Genomic DNA, 18,126 nt, shown 5'->3' on the forward strand with positions numbered 1-18,126 from the left:
GTGTTGCCACTAAGCTGCACTGGGCATGATTGTAGTAACACGACCTCGCAGGCGTGACGCTAAGCCAATCAAATGCTTGTATGTATTTAAAAACAAGCATTGGCATAGCCAATAGATCTTGCCTTTGGGACGTTATAAGTGTTTAGTCATGCAGCACATTATCCTGGGTGCTACAACGTCTACTGTTACTTAACGTACCACGGGTGATGTGACAAGGCTATGTACAAAAAGCACAATATAAAGTGGTTGGTTGTGCTGGAGGAAGATGCTTGCGTTAAGAGACATGGCCCATGTGCTCTCCAGTTCAATCACCTAACCATGGTTTCTCACATAAAGGTAGCTTGTCTTATCTTCCACTTGATGCTTTCATCTTTAAAATGTGCTTTCATTAAAGGTAGAAACAATTAACAGGCTAGTGTGCTTGCACATATTTGTATCAAATAATGGCCGAGAATGCATTTTATTCCCTGATCTCGTTACAGTGATTACCATGGTGCCAGCTGGAACAAGCAACAAGAGGGAAGAGGGAGGAATGTTGGCGGTAGTTAAAGCTGGGTGGGGGTAGCATGGTGTGACGGAGTGGGAAAACAAGCAGAAACTGCTGGGAGGAGGCTGAGGGAAACCAATACAAACGGCAGAGCAGCAATGGCAGGAGTGCATTATGGATTGCAGAGACATGCAAAAAGTAAACATGAATATGCCTAGTGAAAGAAGCATAATTTTGAAAGGCTTGGGCCTCTGCAAAACATGAACCAGCACTATAGGACATTTAGTGGAGCGGTGTACAGTGGAATATCATAGAGTAGCATAGCATGGAGTGGCGTGGCTTAGAGTTGAGTGGTGTAGAATGAATTAACATATAGTACAGTGGTGTAGAGTAGAGTAGCATAGAGCCAAATAGTGTAGAGTGGAGTGGCACAGCATGGAGTGGCCTACAGTGGAGTGCCTTGGAGTAAAATAGCATACAATGGAATTGAGTGGAGTGAAGTGGCATAGAGTTGAATAGCTTAGAGTGGAGTTGTTAATATTGAAAAAGTATATGTCAATGTCAATAATGATGCATTCACATGTTAGAAAGAAACTGCATCTCTATTATTGAATTCACCCGTCATGAACTCTCCATCAACCCAAACTCAGAAATACATGGTCAGGCAGGCTCTGAGACCTAGGCCCAATGTTACTGATTGACAGGTCACAGGCGGGGTGGCAAGTAGCTGGAAGACAAATGCACAAACAGGAAACTCAGATCAATCCCACAGATAGGCGCAGCAACACTATAATTGTCCAGGGAGATTGGCCCCCAATAAAGCACACATGGCCGGAGGGGTGCACACATTCCCAAAAACACCATAAAGTCAAAAGCCACATAAATTTATGAACACATAGCCAATAAGGACACAGCGCATACAGAGAGGGGGTATAAAGTAGAGAAGGGGAAGGTGCAGTACGTACAACAGGAGGTCAACTATCTGGGCCAGCTGATCTCAGCGGACGGTTGACAGATCATGTCAAAATGGGCAGGCTCTATCAGAGTGAAAAAGGATTATGCAACTATGTCCAGCAGGGGGTCTTTGACTACAGTACACTCCCCGCCCCCTTACTTGAGGCCATGAAGAAGGTGAAAGCAGGCCGCGAGGAACTAGCGTGGACGCCTGAGATGAACAATGCCTTTTTCGCAAACTCAAAACAAAGATAACGCACTCCGCTTGTGCTAGGAACACCCGACTATACGAACGAATTCTTCTTATTGAGTGAGGAATGTCAGCAGTTCTGACACAGACGTATCCCCTGGGGCACAAACCTCTTGTGTACTACAGCGGGCTCTTAGGCATAGTCATGCAGGGCCATTTCCCATATGAGCAGGTGCTAGCAACAGCAGCCTTCGCCATCAACAAACGCGCCTCCAATGTAAAGTGGCATGGCGTAAAGTGGAGTGGAGTAGAGTAGACTGTATTGGCATAGAGTAGAGGTGCATACAGTGGAATAGCGTAGATCGGAGTAGCGTAGAGAGAATGGAAAAGCATAAAGTGGAGTGGCGTAGAGTGGAGTGTTGTACAATGGAGTGGCGTAGACTAGAGTGGAATAGCATAGAGTGGAGTGGCATAAAGTGGACTGACGTAGAGTAGAGTGGAGTTGCTTACAGTAGTGTGGCGTGGAGTGGCATAGAGTTGAATAGCATAGACTGGAGTGATGTAGAGTGGAGTGGTGTAGATTAGAGTGGCGTAAAGTGGAGTGGCATACAGTGTAGTGGCCTAGAGTGTATTGGCTAAGAGTGGAGTGGCGTACCGTCAGTGGTGTATTGTGGAGTAGCATAGAGCTGACTAGAGTGAAGAGGCATACAGTACAGTGGGGTATAGTGAGTGGCGGACAGTCCAATAGTATAGAGTTAAGTGGTGTTAAGTGGAGTCGCGAAGAGTGGAATAGCATAAAGTGGATTGGAGTAGAGTGATCTACAGTGGTGAAGCAAAGAGTGGAATAGCATAGAGTGGAGTGGTGTAGAGTTAAGTGGCGTAGAGTGGAATAGCATAGAGTGGAGTGGCTTAGGGTGGAGTGGTGTGGCATGTAGTGGCATAGGGTGGAGAGGTATACAATCTAGTGGAGTAGAGTGGAGTGGCATTCAGTCAAATTGCGTACAGGGAAGTTCTATAGAGTGGAGTGGCTTAGAGTAGTGTGATGTATTCCTATAGGTTCTGTATCGATCCCCCTATTCCTGACCCTATTCTGGTTAACGAGTTAACTAGCAGCCATCCCATGATGCAGAAACCGTTATCTGATTACGCCAGACCACGGCACAGGAGCGCGTTATCTGATTAGGTCATAACGCTTGCCATCTAATTAGGCAAGCAATATTCCTCCAGCCCCTGATAAGGCATACAGAGTTCTCAAAACAAATCAAACCTATGACAACCTGGGAAAAACCCTGCGGCCATTGTTTTGATTTCACCGAGAACTTCAGTAAAAGAATGCGCTAACGACCAGCTCGTATGACATCCTTATTGACGTATCTATGTCCATCCTTACGTCAATCTCGGCACCTTACAGGTATAAATATTACCGATATTGCCTTAAGCAAACACACGCGGTGGTGACGAGACCGGAGCAGCGAGACTTGCCGAAGCCCAGCAGAGAGCGAAGTCCACTAGCTGCCCCGCCTTCCTGATGCGCTGAGAACGAGACGCTGCCTTTCTCCTGCCGAGAAATCCAGCTCCGGCGCTTCCGAGCAGCCCTCGCAGGCAGCTTGGAATATCGAGACCTCAGACGAGAGATACTATCCCTCAACCATCCTAGACCTCAGGTACAGAACTGAATAACCCCTTGCAGAGAATTCTTGAATCAGTCACTTGGCAAAACAAACTTAACTTAGACTGCTACTTTCTATCCCTGCCCACGTATTAGGCTTAGGTCAGGTACACTGGGGTAGGCGTGGTTAGAAGCACCAGTTGAGTACGATTAGTCAAATGTTTATATGTATGTATCTATTTTATCCATTTTAAACCACCATATGGCTTAGAAACCATATAGATGTTTTTACAGTATTATTTTATACTTCTGCTTTTATTGTATGCACTTTACTTAACCATAAGTATTGCAATAATATCGATTCATTTCTCTTGTACGAGAAAAGAGACTGATCAATAAATAACATCTTTTATTGAACACGCCCGTCTCTTCCTTTTCTCTACAATCTGGTGAAACTAAGAATGCACGTACTGACTGAGTAAAATAAGTTGTCTTTTGTTTTCACACGACTCTAGAGATACACTCTTGATTAGGGGAGAGCAAAGTTGTCATGTTCTATGGTTGTCAGAAACTAAATCCCTTCTTGTCTATCCAGGGAGGTTCAACTCCTCCTTGTCTATTCGAGAAAGTTTCTACTGAACTCTGAGCTAGCTGGCAAACCCAAAACTTTAAGTCTAATATCGACAGTAGAAGACCTAGTTAACGTCTGGTCTAGGTCTATACTATTGGAGGTATTATTCCAATGCGCAGAGCCTATTGGGATAATAGGAACTACACTACATGGCGCCCAACGTGTTTGGATGGGCGATAAAACTAACGCAAGACTTTAGAGTAACTCAGTCGTGCTTTTTCACTCAGACCCCTTTTTCCCATAATACTCCAAAGACGTCTGGAGTGGGTGAGAGGTAAAATCCGCCAAACCTCGCAGGAGGGAACTCCTATGTATGGTTCTTGGTTCAAATCAACGTTGAAGGATACACTGTTCCAAAATATTGTGCATCTCATCTTTGTTTCCATAAGAAACCTGATCTGCAAACAAACAGAATAACCATCCTGACAGTAAAATGCCAGACAGTGATGATGAAAGAGAGAGAGCTAGAGTAGCAGCTGAAGTAATAGAAGCTGATAATACTATGCAAGAAGCAGACCCGGATATAATACTCATCCCGGTCAACATAAGAAGATCTATAACGTTAAAACTTATAGAAAATGGACTGACACCAAGAGGTGGTACAGTCATATTCGTAATTGAGGCACACGAATATCGGCAGACAGAGGTATTCTATTCATGGATAAACTTTCCAGCAGCAAATGCTGTAACAAAGGAGTTCCACTGTTATAAAACAGAGGAACCACCGGATACCTACACTCCTTTCGAGGAAGTGGAAGTACCACTCAAATTCCAAGAGCATCTGCTCTTGTTTAATGGCGCCCTAAAACATAATAATCACACCACCAGGCTCGGTCCACTAGGTAGACCAGGAGCAACGTGGCCGGTCCTAGCCGGATACACACCACATCCAGACATCGAAAGAATGTCTGCAGCAGATGTTTTAGTACAACTAAGACAATTAATTAAAATATATAGACAACTAGTCCAATATGTAATGTGGACTTCAACCATCCAACCTGTAGTTAAAATCCCACAGCTGACCCCTCATCAGGGGAACACAAATAAAATTACACCACAGAACATACAGTCCTGCCTAGGTAAAGTACCAGCTAAACGGGAACAAATACCATTCTGGTTAGCACAAAAAATCACCCAAATAGAGGCGGTGTTTCAGACACCACCCCTGTGGATAAACACAGGATTCTGACTATCTGTCTTCCAATGGGAATCGCACCACACGTGGAGGACTGTGACACTTGGGGTACAGTCTTTGCTTCCATTTACACAAAAACACATGGAGTTCCATCCATGTCAGTAATACCAGATGTGCTAAAACAAATTCAAGACGAATACGGTCCAGAACCCGCTTTAACTCTTGGTATGAAATTACTAAAAGACTTCAAGCAGGTCTCGGCAATATTACTAGCCAACATAAAAGGAGAAGCAGCGAATGTGGCGATCCGCCAGAGGTTAAAAGAGACAGATATAGCAGACCAACCAGCTGAAATTGCCAGAATTATAGAAAAATCCTATGAAGAACTAGGTAGAGATAGTTTGGGTGGAATACCAGTGAAGCCCCAACTAATTGAAAGTCCTGAAAAAATATTTATTAAAAATAATCTAAACAGTCAAAAGAAGAACTGGGATGGAAACAAACAATCCAATCCAAAAGAATAGAGATTCCAGTCCAGAGGAAGGTCTCCTCGGCGGAGAGAAAGATCTCCGGACCAAGGACCCAAGTCTCCCCAAAGGGAGCCCTCTGTGAAAAAATACAACCTTAGAAATAGGGATAACATAAAGAAACCGGATAGATATCAAGATTTTGATACACGTCCCTCTCAATCTTTTCAGACTTCCTCGCAAAAAATCGGAAAGAAGAGGACGATCGGAACCCAGGGAAGGGCACGTCAAGTCCAAAGACAAGGAACCTGCTCATCCAAATAAAAAATTACAGTTTCCAAAAAAGAAGGTAGCCAGTATTAAAGTATTCAACAATGCCGAGAATACTGAGGACACAGCTGAAAAACGGAGAGTGGGCTCAGACAATGCTAGACAGCGCAGCAGAAGTGAGCATAGCACGCAAAGTCCTTATGAATCATCTGGAGACAGTGGACACGAATGAATACATTCAGGTGGAAACTGCAGACACCAGAGTTAGCAAACCTCACAAAATATATGAAATAACTTTACGTATAGAAGGGGATAAGACTAGGAAAATAAGGGGCCTTTTTTGGGATAATCTCTCCAAGGGCTATGACATCCTTCTAGCTGAAAAAGATTGGCCACCAGAGTTCGTCAGGGAGTGCCCACATGGCGAAGAAATAATTATGCCTGCCTTCTCAAATCATATTCCAATTCATAAAAAATATACACTTGCAAGAAAGTGGGCTGTAGCTCAAGCTCCTGCTTTATATAAAAATCATGTAGGATGGGATGAGGACTCTCCTCCTCACAAAATCCAGTTAAAATCACAACCTACTGCACAAAGGCAGTATCCAATCAAGCAAGAAGCTAAAAAACAGGTAAAAGAAATTCTAGATCAACTAGAATACCAGGGGGTGATTGAAACTTGCACCTCACAAATGAACAACCCTTTGTTTCCTGTCTACAAACCAGACAATTCATATCGTCTAGTTTTGGATTACAGACACCTTAACTCATGTTGCAAAACCTTTGCAGTACAGAACTCGCATAGTGCTGCACTAATGAATAACATAGTGCGCAAAAAATATAAAACAACATTAGACATCTCTAATGGATTCTTTTGTCAAAATATAGCACCAGAGAGCAGATACTTATCAGCGTTCTCAATAAATGGCGCTCAAAAAGAATTCTGTCGGTTACCCCAGGGGTACAAGAACAGCCCAGGAGTATTCTCAGCGAGGGTAACAGAGTTACTACAAACATATGATGACGAAGCAGTATCGTATGTCGATGACATATACCTAACAGATGATGACTTGGATACTCACTTGAAGAGAGTGAACACCATAATACTTGGGTTCGCAGCAGAGGGTTACAAATTCAACTTTAAAAAATCTAGAATTGCCCATCTAACAGTCCTGTTCTTAGGATATGAATTATCAAGTGAAGGCAAAAGCCTGGCTGACAATTTCCTAGAGAAATGTGCCGTACTCCAAGCACCTAGAACACTAAAAAACCTACAGTCAATTCTAGGCTTCCTAAATTTCGGAAGAACATACATTGCAAATTACGCAGAAAGGGTCAAACCCCTTTATGATCTAATAAAACCAGATTTTAAAAAAACCAATTGGACTCAAAAACACACAGAAATTCTGAGATCCTTACAAACAGATATGTTAATTAAAACAAATTTAGAAACACGTGATAACACACGCAACCTTGTGATTTGAGTCATCCCAGGAAGATGCGGATTCACATACCTGACCTCGAATGAGGGAGAAAAGGTACCAATTGCATTCAAATCACACTTGTACACAGAAGCTGAAAAGAAATTCAGCATTAAAGAAAACATTGTTCATGCAGTTCAAACCGCAATAGCTAGAGAAAAAGATAAAGCTGACGGTAGACACATCACAGTCAGAACAGCAGAATCAGCCTTTGAGGCATTAACAACACCGTGTAATTTACCAACAACAGCATTGAATCCGGAATGGATACAATGGGTGAATTCCATTACAATGGACAAAGTAAAATACTACTTTGATCCAGAACTAGAGGAACTAAAATATCTAGAATATGAAAGAATATCCCCTCTGCCAATCGACATTCTGCCATTACGACAGTACGCTTGTGTAATCTATACAGACGGACATGCTCAACCATCCGTTTGGGGGGAACAAGCATACAACCCCACATGTGAGATTACAAAAGAAGTGTGGCGCGGAGGTATACTAAGACCTCTATTAACAAAAACACACTCAGTAGAAACTAATTCAGAACAACAGACTGAAATAATAGCATTGAAAATGGCGCTAGATAATGCAGATCGCAAATTCCCGACACTCATAGTGTCCGATTCGTATTACTGCGTCAAATCATATAACAGCGATTTGCAGAAATGGATTCAAAACGGTTACAAAGATGACACAGGTGCAACAATAAAACAAAAACTGCTTTGGGAACAAATAGTCCTGTTAAAAAAAGAACTACCAAAGACTCACGTGATACACTCACTGAGTCATCAGCGTGATGGCGTTCACGTTGCAGGGAATTCATTGGCTGAGAAAGCCACAGCGGTAGCAACTGAATCGGCTTCCGTAGCTAGAAAAAAGCGTGCAGTAAAATACATTGACGGTGAAACAATGCTGGCGGTGAAAACGTCATCAAAAGGCGACTGCTCAGCGTTACTGATCAGTTACCCACTCAAATATACATACATAATCGATGCGAACTCCGTTCCTTTTGCTCGAATCCCTGGAGTGGGGGATAGAGTAATTCCAAACAAGGACAGGAGAACTTTGTTAATAGCAGACGCACATATGGGCGAGGGTCTCAGACACCTCAAACTAAAAGATTCTCTGGAAGAACTACAATCAGTGTACTGGTGGCCAGGCATGAGCCTGCATCATCACATCTTTGTAAAAAAATGCCCGGGCTGCAACAGAGATCGCAGCGGCGAGAGGAACGGGGTAATACCATGGCGTTTCACTCAATAAGGGCTAAACAATAATCAGTGAAACAAGTGTAAATAATGCGTCCCATTAACAAATAAAGACTAGTTTCCACTTATAAATATAGACCCCAGCACTCGGCTGACGTCGGGACTGTTATACAAGATTTGCGAGTCTAAATGGCATATACGCTAGGAGCATGCTACGTTTGACCAATGTTTTCACTTTAGCCCTCAAGCATGTGGGAAAGCACGGCCAAATGAGCATAGCGAAGCGGGATTCTTCTCACTTCCTTCCTGAGGGATACGGGACGGTGTAAAGAAAAAACCAAGACATAAAGCAATCTATAACAGCAAAGGTATTAGGTTCGGGAGCTGGGTGGGTCAAACATCTAATAAGTGTCCAACGTAGTCTAAACAACTTGGCAAGAAATTCTCTGAGGGGATTCAGTCCGTACGAATTACTGTTTGGAACTAGGATGCTAGTCTTAGATCTTGACAGTCAGACTTCAGTGGTAAAAGAAAAAAGCTTTGATATCAAAGATCGTTTGGCTATTTTACAGGACTTAAACGAAACAAGAAAAGACCTGAGCAACATAAAGTTGAAACAGCAGCCAACAACCACTGAAGAACCACCACCTGTCCCAGCAAGACCTGTCTGGATTCCAACAGTCGGGGATCTAGTCAGAGAAAAGATCGCGGTAAAGAAGGAATTTGGGCCTTCTTACAGAAAAGCAGTTCCTGTCTTGTCCATCAACGGGACAAGATCAGTTGTACTACCGCCGCTTGCTGGTAAAAAGGAGAACCGAGTTGTATCCATCGACCTGGTAAAACCACAATCATGTGGCCGATAACAAACAGTAGGCCAAGTGGACTCCCGATAAGTAGTAGAACACCAAGGTTTGCTACAAGTACAGAGGTGCTAACTAAAAGGCTAATCACATTCGAAACGCCTACAGAACAACAACAAGGACTATGCAACAATGCAATGGAACTCACACCTCTGAAAACCCAAATAAAAACATTTAGTAGAGACACACCAACCTACAATGAAGTAACAAATGAATATGCTGAAGCTGCAAGAAACAGTAATCCTGAAGCAATTGGAACAATAGACAGAACGGCATCCGGCTACTTCATCAACTTTGAAGATTCTTCTGAAGATCTAAGTGAATCAAAGACACAGCCATCAACAAAAACTTTTAAAGATAAAGCTAAGGAACTTTTGAAACAGCTGAAAGAAACCTATCTGATTTCTCCGTGGATTGAATTTTGGGTATCCTTTGGTGTATTTATCCTGATACTTTGGCTCATCATGATACTATGTTTGGGACGCTTCATTGAAGGAAAATATGCTAAAATGGACACAGCAAGCCAGAAAATCAACTTGATCCTCAAGCCACACACGTCTTCACACGTCAAGAAAAGAGAACTTTCTTCAGTCAATTTCACAGCCAATCCTATACCGGGTGGGGTAGCATGGGACAATACTGACTATGAAATTTATGGTCCGGTAGACATCCTCAAATATCCACACCAAATCAAGATCTCGTTGAGTGACTTTGTAAAACCAAACTCATTTGCTGATGATTGGGACTTTGAAAGTATTAATAACATGATGTCTGATCTAGTGATGTCTGCTAAATTTACCAAACATGATTATTTGCAGGGTTCATCTAATTATGATAGTATGTACTGCTACAACCACTATGGTAACCATTTTTTACATAAATCAGCACAACCTAGAAATGTTTTAAATTATAATCAACGGGAACATTGTGCAACCCCTCCAAAAGGAAGCTCAAGAACCTTTTATGACAAATATTCATACTTTTCAGGGTTCAACACAAGTAATGCTGAAACATTTTATTTTAAATTGTCAAATAAGACAGGAACACATTTGGTTTTGATTATTGGGATAAAAATGTTGAAGTGAAAAGTGTTTGGGGTACAAAAGAATGGCAAGTACAAGGTATAGAATCATTGTTTAGAGCCTGCATGATCCCAGAACAAATTATATTCTTGAATGAAACTATTCAACAAACTACCTGTCTTGGATTAGCCAAAATCAAAGACTTAAATAAACCGTCTATTCCAAAACCAACAATGAACAGCAATAACTCTGCAGATGAAGAAATAGACGTAAACTATGTATTAAACCAAAACAGAACAAATCCTGATTGGAAACAATGGTTGATCTGGCCAACAGATACTAATAACTGTCAAGACAGATTCCTGAACAAAACACAGGGGTTCAAATTGACCAGGCCAGACCCTAGATATTCCCAAAGACAACACCCAGGGATAATCACCACCTACAGTGTGGGCAAACTCTGCCTTCAATGGCTAAAAACTTCCACACTGACAGAAATTAAGCAACACCTAACTTTACTTACTGATGGTGCTGACTTGCGTGATTTCATTATGGGACCACGCAAACAGCGTCAAAAACGCTTCATAGCAGCCTCTATATATGCAGCTTACAACGAGGCCTGGAAGATAACTCAAATTGAGACAGCAGAAAGTATACGGGAAATTGACCATATTAATTTGGAAAAATCGCTTTCTGTAGTGGACAATGGGTTAATGACTCTGTCCTCCAGAATCTTTTCATTGGACAGCATTGTGTCATCAGCAATCGACATAATATCGCAAGACTTACTGTTGTTACAACACGGTCAGTCTCAATTGCGTTCTATTGTAAAGCTTGGCTGGACGTTACAAAACCTGCGTTCAGGCTATGTGCCTTGGCGTTTAATCAACACAACGTCACTATTCACTATCTTTAACCTTACTGATAAACAGATCAGTATGGCACAGAAGGGTGCTGATTATACAATCCTGAGCATTGAGAAACTCGAGAGATTACCATTGACAATGTCAGAACGACCTGTCATTGAATGGATAATACATGGGATAATTAATATTCCGATATCTACTTTCAGGTTTCAATACTGCCAAAAATATATACAGGCTGGCATGTACGAAAAATTGGGAAAAGGGTACATTAAGACAACATGGAACTTGCCCTATTCACATGCATGTGTCAGTAATAAAGGACAGAAAGTGTTTCTTAGTGGCAATAATTGTGCGATGTCACTAAGCGGTACACTTCTGTGTAATGGAATTAGTTTGCATGGAGCCTGTGAAGGGAACTCAAATAACCTTTCATGTCACCAGCTAGGCACACCTGCAACAGAGATAGAACCATTCTTTAAAAGACTCTATAATGGGAGTTACATTCTAATTGTGGATCGCAGATGTTGTAGTCTACTGCCCGGGGTTCCTTATCTCATCAGTACGACTGCTGTGGACGCTTATTGTTCCCCAGCTCCTTTCCAGACAGGGAGGCAAGGGCATGGCCTCACTTGAAAATTACTTCTATTCGAGTTGATACTTTAAGCAGAATGAAAACAGTGCTTCTTCAGACGCCGACCAGGCTCACGTCATCAAAAGAAACGTATGATCTCCTAGTCGCAAGGACGACTGCAGAGATTCACTCATTGTTATCGACTAATTCCCCCATACATTTCGCAGAAATCCTGAATGAAATCTTAAATATTTCTGATACCAGTGGAGTCTCAAATGTATTTAAGACAGTATTTTCGATGGCATTAACACCATTCAAAGCCATACTGGGTATTTTTCCAGACTTCGTCCATTCGATTTTTGGAGGAGTTCCCCTCATTTTGGGACTAATTGCAGGAATCCTATTCTTAGTCCTTATATTTCGTTATGGCAAACCGTGTCACAGACAAAACACCTGCGACAAGGGAAGAAACAATCCGAGCCATTGGATACCGGGACCGGATATCAAAAATCCTGGGACTAACCCGGCTTAGAGACCTGAACATGACTTGGTTTCTTTCATTTCGGCCGATATGGCAAAGATGTGTTTTACCTGTATTAAGGTGCATGCTGTGCGGAGAAGAATGCGTGTTGGACACCTGTCTGACGCTACAATCGGATGCGCCAATGGATGCAGAAACATTGTTGGGTCCGGTAAAGGCTCATGCATTGTGCTGCCCTCAACGGCTGCCAATCCTGATGACGGCATTCGTGGAAACTTCACCACTACGATTAAGGGGTAGTGAAGATCAAGATGAAAGCAGCATCGATCAGGTACAACCTTCTGTCAGCAATACTACTCAAAACGTCAATGGAGACAATCATGCACATGAATGCATGGTTACATCCTTTTCCGAATTAGTGGAACTATCACAGGAAGCTGTTGACAGCTTTTTCAGCAGTCTCAACGATATGATGTTCTCACCAGAGCAGAAATAATGACTCTTGACAAGCTAGCACACGGCATTCCCGACACCTTGAATTTGGCCTTCAACTTTAATAATAAAGTAGCAAGATCGACTTTTCCTCCAGTTCACGGACAGCAATTTTTTAGCAGCCCCAAAATATTTTTTAAATTTTACGGGACACTTTTCTTCTGCTTAAAGTAAGAACTATTCTTAGAGAACTAATTTCTATTTTTAGAAACTTCATAGACATTAGCTGCCCGCTGGTATGTTTATAAATATTTTTGAACTGTGATGAAGTGGTCTCGAACTTTTCTTCTGTATTAAGAGCCATTTCATGTGTAATTCTCATATTCGATTACTAATAATGTATACATATGCGTGATTATTTTAGCATTATTCTACTGCTTGAGTGCATATAGTACATATGACTATTTTTTTCCCCGTATGTTACATAATTTCAAAATGCATTATGTGTATTTTGGGGTGGTAAGGTATACACGATACTTTTAGGTGGTAAGGTATACACGATGTTTTACTATGCCTAGATTCGTAAATATGGCCATAGTTAGCGTGGAGTGGGTGTGATGTATTCCTATAGGTTCTGTATCGATCCCCCTATTCCTGACCCTATTCTGGTTAACGAGTTAACTAGCAGCCATCCCATGATGCAGAAACCGTTATCTGATTACGCCAGACCACGGCACAGGAGCGCGTTATCTGATTAGGTCATAACGCTTGCCATCTAATTAGGCAAGCAATATTCCTCCAGCCCCTGATAAGGCATACGGAGTTCTCAAAACAAATCAAACCTATGACAACCTGGGAAAAACCCTGCGGCCATTGTTTTGATTTCACTGAGAACTTCAGTAAAAGAATGCGCTAATGACCAGCTCGTATGACATCCTTATTGACGTATCTATGTCCATCCTTACGTCAATCTCGGCACCTTACAGGTATAAATATTACCGATATTGCCTTAAGCAAACACACGCGGTGGTGACGAGACCGGAGCAGCGAGACTTGCCGAAGCCCAGCAGAGAGCGAAGCCCACTAGCTGTCCCGCCTTCCTGACGCGCTGAGAACGAGACGCTGCCTTTCTCCTGCCGAGAAATCCAGCTCCGGCGCTTCCGAGCAGCCCTCGCAGGCAGCTTGGAATATCGAGACCTCAGACGAGAGATACTATCCCTCAACCATCCTAGACCTCAGGTACGGAACTGAATAACCCCTTGCAGAGAATTCTTGAATCAGTCACTTGGCAAAACAAACTTAACTTAGACTGCTACTTTCTATCCCCGCCCACGTATTAGGCTTAGGTCAGGTACACTGGGGTAGGCGTGGTTAGAAGCACCAGTTGAGTACGATTAGTCAAATGTTTATATGTATGTATCTATTTTATCCATTTTAAACCACCATATGGCTTAGAAACCATATAGATGTTTTTACAGTATTATTTTATACTTCTGCTTTTATTGTATGCACTTTACTTAACCATAAGTATTGCAATAATATCGATTCATTTCTCTTGTACGAGAAAAGAGACTGATAAATAAATAACATCTTTTATTGAACACGCCCGTCTCTTCCTTTTCTCTACAATCTGGTGAAACTAAGAATGCACGTACTGACTGAGTAAAATAAGTTGTCTTTTGTTTTCACACGACTCTAGAGATACACTCTTGATTAGGGGAGAGCAAAGTTGTCATGTTCTATGGTTGTCAGAAACTAAATCCCTTCTTGTCTATCCAGGGAGGTTCAACTCCTCCTTGTCTATTCGAGAAAGTTTCTAGTGAACTCTGAGCTAGCTGGCAAACCCAAAACTTTAAGTCTAATATCGACAGTAGAAGACCTAGTTAACGTCTGGTCTAGGTCTATACTATTGGAGGTATTATTCCAATGCGCAGAGCCTATTGGGATAATAGGAACTACACTACAGTAGAATAGCATAGAGTGGAGTGATATAGAGGCACAGGCTGGAGTGGCATTAAGTGCAATAGCGTAATTGGAGTGGCATAGACTGAAGTGGCGCACAGTGCAATATCTCAGAGTGGAGTGACAGAGTGGAATGGAGTAGAGTGGAATAGCATCAAGTAGAGTGGAAAACCGTACAGTGGTGTAGAGTAGCTTCAACTCGACAGGCGTATAGTGGACTAGTTTAGATTGGAGTTGCGTAGACTGAAGTGACCTACAGTAGATTTGAATAGCGTCAAGTGGCATAGAGTTGAATAATTTAGAGTGAAGAGGAGTGGTGTGGGGTGGAGTGGAGTAGAGTAGAGTGGCATAGAATGGCTTATAGTGGAGTTTTGTCGAGTTGCATAGAGTTGAGTGGTGTGATATGGATTAGCGTAAAGTTGAGTAGTGTGGAGTGCTGTAGAATGGAGTGGTGCAGTTGAATAGCATTGATTAGAGTGACGTAGAGCAGAGTGACTTAGAGTGGAGTTGTGTAGAGTGGAATACCATAGAGTAGAGTGGCATAGAGTGCTTTAGGGTTGAGTGGTTTAAAGTGGAATAGCATAGAGTGGAGTGACCTAGAGTGGAATAGTGTGGAGTAGAGTTTTGTATAGTGGAGTGGCATTGTGTTGAGTGGCGTAAAGTGGGTTAGCATAGAGTGGAGTTGCTTACAGTACAGTGGCATGGAGTTTAATAAAATGCAGTAGTGTTCAGTAGAGTGGCATAGAGTGGAGTGACATGGAGGTGAATACCTTAGAGTGGACTGGCCTAGAGTGTCATGGAGTGGATTGGATGAAAGTCGAGTGGCGTAGAGTAAAGTGGCATATGGTACAGTGAAGTAGAGTGGAGTTGAGTAGTGTCAAATAGGATAGAGAAGAGTGGCGTAAAGAGGAGAGGCATAAAGTGTAGTGGTGTACAGTGTAGTGGCATGGAGCACAGTGGAGTACAGTGGAAATGCGTACAGTGAAGTTGCATAGAGTGGAATAATATACAGTAGAGTGGTGTAGAGTGACATGGACTGGAATAACATAGAATGGGATGGCTTTAACTGGAGTGTCTTGCAGTGGAATTACATACAATAGAGTGCCATAGAGTAGAGTGGGATAAAGTGGAATAACATAGAGTGGAGTGGCGTAGACTTGAATGGCGTAGTGTTGAATAGCCTAGAGGGGAGTCGTATAGAGTGGAATGATGTGCCATACAGTGATGCAAAGTGGAGTGGCCTAGAGTTGAACAGCATAGAGTCGAGTGGTGTAGAGTGGATTATCGTAGAGTGGAATAGCATACAGTGGAGTGGCGTTGATTCGAGTGGCATAGAGTGAAATAGTGTAGAGTGAAGTGGTGCAGAGTGAAGTGGCATAGAGTGGAATAGCGTAAAGTGGAGTAGTGTACAGTGGAGTGGTGTAGAGGGGAGTGGCATAGTCTGGAATACTGTTGAGTGGAGTGGCATAAAGTGGAGTTGCATAGAGTGGAGTGGTATAGAGTGGAGTGGCATAGTATAGAATATCATAGAGTCTCTGCACATAAAAGATAGGATATTCCTACAAAAAAGTGTAATTTTACCATTGTGAATCCGGCCCATTAGGCACAAAAACATAGTGATATATTGAGTCTCAGTATACCACAGTAATTTTGCGGTATACGGCACTGCATGCCACTGACAACACCGTATATGATTGGCTAATGACTCCCCTTACAAAAGTAAAAGGCATTCATATTGTTTAGGACCATACTGTAGCTGTGTTCTAGCTTTTAAGTGTAAATATTCTGCCCAACTGTTTTATAAGTGTATGGGAAGCAATGAATCAGTTTATATAAGTATGTAATGGTAAGTAAAAGTTGTTTTATTACTTTATACATCTTAGAAAAAGTTTATGGAGTACAGTGACTGTCTCATATTGTTTAGAACACACTTAGTATGCATAGTGGGTTTTAATGGCAAATATAGTGTTATGGATTTCTGTTTTTAATTTTTGCATATTTAATTTATTTTTTAAGTACACTACTCACTAGCCACAGTACATCAACTTTAACTTATGCCTTCTCCGTGCACTGCATATACCCTTTCATATTACATCAACTTATAGCATGTTAAATCATTGGAATCCTAACAAGACGTATGACATGTGCAATTAAATCATTTATAAAACACTGCACTTAGTAGAGTGGCAAGTTATAGTTAACTACTGTGGCTAGCGAGTTGCCAACAGTGTGTACGTAAGTGCATGAGTTATAGTAATTTGAAGTGGTACATAAATAATAAATGTAAACTATATCTATAACTTTAGTATTTCTAAAGTTTATGTACTTTAAGTTTGGTTTGTATAGAAAGAATAAATAAAGTTATGGTAGTTTGAAAGTGGTGTGTAAATGATACATTTTAGGTATATTTATAAACTTTAGAATTTCTAATGTTTGGGAAGTTAAAGTTTGGTTTGTATAGAACGCATAATTAAAGTTTTCCTAACTATAACTAAGCTTTAACCTTTGTTTTTTTCATTTAATATATATATTCGTGAACAAGGGAGCTAGACTCCCGAAACGCGTTGATGTATTTTCGTCAATTAATAAACTGAGTACGTTTTAAAACCCTACCCTGGAGTGCCGGATGATTGTCTGCTGCTTTCTTGGATGATCCTATATCTGATACATATATACATACATATGTGTGTGTGTATATATATATATATATATATATATATATATATAAAACTATATATATAAATATATATATATATATATATATTTTAAAAAATATATTCCTTCAACTCGTTCACAGCGTCTGTATTCCCCAGAAATATATATATATATATATATATATATATATATCAGAGATATATATATCAGAGATCTCGGGGTAGTTCCTAAGTTTAGGTGGAGAGCAGCTCCTGTATAGAGAACCCTACAATACCGGCGACACTGAATCTGCTCACCTCAAATGTCTGTTTTTCTAACAAAGTTTTCGAGCATAGGACTAGCACAGTGCTATCCACACCGAGTTTGAAAGGGACAAAGTCTTTAAGTAAAGGATTACCATAGTGCCATCCACGCTGTAAAATGACTACAGCCTTTTGCCACTATAGGCACAGTATTACTGCTTTGGATTGGTAAAATGCCATCCAAACCAACCTTAAATAAATAAAAGCATCACCTGACACATGTTTTGCTATCATTATAGCTCTTCAGAGAGGTTTAGCTTTGTCAAGGCACAAAGGAGCACCCTGTATAGGACAAAACAATACCCTTCCAGGTATAGAGTGCCTCATATATTTTGCAATAAAGTGTCAGGGAACTCTGGGTATTTTGCAAGTTTAGGTGGAGATCACCTCCTATATAAAGCACCTTAGAAAACCAGTGACACTCTGAATCTGCTGAAAGGGTATTGTTTTGGCTTATTCTGGGTGCTCCCTTATGGCTGGACAAGGTTAAACCTCTCTGAAGAGCTCCTAACAAGAGTGACACTCGTATCAGGGGTT

The 18,126-nt window shown here is 41.4% G+C and overlaps 1 protein-coding gene across 1 annotated transcript in view; it reads left to right on the forward strand.

Annotated features, from left to right (window-relative positions):
• CDA (cytidine deaminase) overlaps positions 1-18,126 on the forward strand; it is a 169,974-nt gene that overhangs the window by 120,290 nt on the left and 31,558 nt on the right. The gene's annotated exons all lie outside the window — the stretch shown is intronic.

This window comes from Lissotriton helveticus, chromosome 5_1, assembly GCF_964261635.1.
Source record: "Lissotriton helveticus chromosome 5_1, aLisHel1.1, whole genome shotgun sequence".
In the NCBI taxonomy this organism is placed as follows: Eukaryota; Metazoa; Chordata; class Amphibia; order Caudata; family Salamandridae; genus Lissotriton; species Lissotriton helveticus.